We start from the raw sequence: 3,884 nt of genomic DNA, 5'->3' as shown, positions 1-3,884 counted from the left end.
CATTTGTATGAGTTATTTATGTAGGTAATACTTGGTAGAAGTATTTTCATGGCCTTTGTGTTGTTTTTTTAATTTTATTTTCATGTTTCAATTTTTGCTATATAATTTAAATAATTCTTCAGATTTTATAGTTCTCATATTTATGAGTATGAATAGCTAAAATTTATTTAAACTTTAAAATAGTATTCATAGCTCCTTTAAGCAGCTGAAACTGATCAAGATGATCTTAACATTTTAAGGCTCATCCAAAAACAAATTAGTTTTCTCCCAAGAGTCTACTATTTAAGTACCAACTTTATTTTTCATTTTAGTCAAATTGTTAAATACGTGTTTCTTACATAGTTCTAGGCCTAGAAACTAGGAAGTGACTTCCTTTGTGTCTGAGACTCCCAGAATTCCTAAACTGTCATTTGGGGCCTTTACGAATTAATTACAATCTTAGTTGTTTTCATCTTACCTGCTTTTAGGATGCCTGCCTCTTCCTTCCATGCAATTTAGAACTGAAACAATTCATATTTCCTCTGAGTTTATTTTTCCTTGCAACCTCAGCTGTCTCATGGGCTCAAGAAGTTTTCCATTTTTTTCTCGCTCTTAGGGTGACAGTGACATTGTCTTGAAGCTTCCATCCGAAGTGCAAGCATAAACTTAATGCTTTAACATTTCCCCCAGCATTTATAGTTGCCAGGACGTTGAGGTTATTTTGTCCACTGATTTTGCTAGAAATGGAACTCTATATACAAAGAGACACCATAATATTACAGCTAATTTTATATCTTAGAAAATAATCTGTTGATCCATTAAGTAACATTTAATGAACTAGCAATCCTATAGTCAAGGTACTTTTTGACATTAGTTGACGTAATTCTTTTAAAATAAGTCAACTAAGGTGAAAAAATTAGGGCATAGAAAAGTAACTTTTCCCAACTCCAAGTTAATTCATGAGTAACTTAGAGGCTAGATATCTTATGTTATTAATAATCTTTTGGCTCACACAATTGGCTATATGATCTAAAGGTGATGATTAGGTGATTTTATTCCATATCATTTAAATGTGTCAGTTGTCAAAGATTTATGAGTGCCTTTGGGTGAGAAACAATGTATAGCAGACAAAAGTCTTGAAGACGTAGTCCAGCCTTTAAGAAGCTTTCACATACTTCAGATGGGAACTCAAGAAATGTACCGATAAAAAAGTTAAGGAGTGGTGCAAGAGACTCCCTAAGTGTCAGTGAGTGGTATTGCCCCAAATGCTAGTGCTATTTAATGGAGCAGTAATTAATTTCTGCAAACTTCTGTTGAATTCGTGAGAACAGAGGAGGGAGAACACAGTGATCAGGATGACTGCATTGAGGAGGAGCACCTTGAATAGTAGATACTATTCAAAGACTTAAGAGAAGAAAGAAGTTCAGGAGGAGAGATGGCAAAGATGGCAGTGTACCAGGCACATTCATGAAAGAGGAGAATGGTCAGGATGGAGATGAACATTCATGTCAGTATGTGATTACAAAGGCAGATTGGCGTTCCATCGTTTGGAACCTTGAAAGCCAGAATTAAGTCACGCTTCACATGGAAGCTCTACTTTTAGGCGATTAATTTGGCAGTCATGTGGCAAGAACTGAAGAGGCAGAAATACAGGGCAGGGAGCCCAGTTAGAACTGAGTCTGGGGCAGTAATCGGATTAAGGTCATAAAAAACTCAAAACTAGAATATTACTACATACTGGACATTTGAATGGACTGTTTGAAAATTGATGGTATTCGATAAATTTGAATTTTGGTATGAGTGGTATTTTCTTGAGCATTGGGTAGTTGGTGTAGTTGCCTCTGATAATGACAACCATGATGAGTATTCTAATGTGTTTTTTACAGCCTTGAGTTCCTCCATGACCAGACCGTGAGCCTCCAAGAAAGGATTGTGCTTTTTCACATCTCTCCAAAGAGTCTGGGATATAGTAGGTTTGTTGAATTTAATCTATAGTTACGGGTTCCCAACTATTGCCTGAAATGTTAAATTATACCCGTGGTTGAAAGGATGGGCTCTGGAGTTGTAGATTTTCCAAGTTCTGATCATCAGCTGTTAACATTAGGTCAGTTAATTAACTCCCCTAACCCCCAGTTCCTCATTTGTAAAGTGGGGGTATTAATAGTGTCTACTTTATAAAATTATAAAGTCTAAATTAGGTCATTCAGGTAAAGTGATGAGCATGATTCTTAGAACTGAGCAAGTAATGAACAGAAGTGAATGCCACATAGCTGATCTATATGTAAGAGAAGAATGAATCCAAAATTTTCATGGTTGGGGAGATTAAAAATGGCGGCAGAGTAGGAGGATGCGCACGGACATGCTCCCAGGAACAAGCTGGAATTACAACTGAAATATGGAAAGGCTTCCTGGATAATCAATGGAAAACTCACAGGAGAGAACCCTGATACCCAAGGACCAAAGGTGGAGATAAATATATGATCTCATTCATTTATGGAAAATGAACAACATAAACTGATGAACAAAAATAGAGCTGGGGGGTGGGGGGAGGAGAATATACTAGAATATAATAGAAGTAATCCTGTTATTTGCAGATTTTTAATATTTCCTACAACTTTTGTGATATCATACTATGTCAGTACAGTTTTGGTAATATTATACTTAAAATCCTTTCATTCTTGAAATATTAATGTTTATTGCATGTAACATCATATTTAAAGTCGTTTTCTTGAGATATTAATGTTTATTGCATATAAAAAATATTTTGAAATAACAGGATACTGAAACATTTAAAAAAACACAAAATTCTCATGGTTTATGGACTCGAAGTATACGTTTAAAAAATGCTTTGTAAGACATTATTTTGGTAGACAAAGAGTAACCTGGAAGCAAAGATAATTAAGTGGTGCAACAGGCTTTTGATGCCAATTAAAAAAAAAAAATCTTTAGGGAATGTAGATGCTCACCTTTTGTATATTGAGTACTAAAGTATATTTAGTAGACACAGGCATACATACCATTAAAGTGAGTAAACCCCTTTCACTTCCATCATCTCACTTGACCAGCCAACAATCCTGTGAAGTAGGAAGGATGGGTCTGCGTCTTATTTTGGTGAAGAACTTGAAGTGGCCTTGAGTACTAGGTAACTTGCCATGAGTCACATAGCCAGAGTGGCAGAGCTGGGTCTCTGACTCCAAAAGGCTATGTGTATGACATCTGGAGAAAAGTGATCGGAAGCACAGATGTTTAGTGGGAGGAATGAAACACTTGCTGTAATGCCAAAAAATAACTGGAAATAAAAGCAGAAAACAAGACATTTGTTTCTGTTATAATATGACAGAAAAGAAGGCTCTTGTGGTTTGGGATTGAGCATTCAGAGAAGAAATGGGGAGACCACTCTTGGAATACGGCATCTGCTTCTGGCTACTCATGACTGGGTTTATGGAAACCAGCTGGATGATGTTCAAAGAAAAACTCCAAAATGATTAAGGGGCTGATGGCATTGATTAATAAGGAAAGCTTGAAAGAATTAAATGTGCACAACTCAGCCAAGCAAAGACTGAGGAAAAACAAGGTAAATGTATATGTTTTTTATAAATATATGAAATGTGTAACTATTAAAAAAGGAGATTAATTAATTAGCATAATGCATGGGGGTATACTAAGTAGTAATTGGATAAAAATTTAAGCTGAGTATAAAGAAAATTTCCCCGATAGTTTATTAAGGTTTTCTGTGGCATAGCCTTTTCCTAGAGAAACCATAGAAGTATCAAGCCTTAGAATTTCTAAAACCTCCCTGGGAACTTGGTATTAGATGATGTTAGAGAATTATTATTAATTTGGTCAGGTGTGATCATGGTATTATGCTTATGAAAGAACATATTTTTTTAGAGATACTGTGAAAT

The sequence above is a fragment of the Myotis myotis genome, unplaced genomic scaffold, assembly GCF_014108235.1.
Source record: "Myotis myotis isolate mMyoMyo1 unplaced genomic scaffold, mMyoMyo1.p scaffold_m19_p_15, whole genome shotgun sequence".
NCBI classification, from domain to species: domain Eukaryota; kingdom Metazoa; phylum Chordata; class Mammalia; order Chiroptera; family Vespertilionidae; genus Myotis; species Myotis myotis.
Note: the sequence above shows the minus strand (reverse complement) of the source record.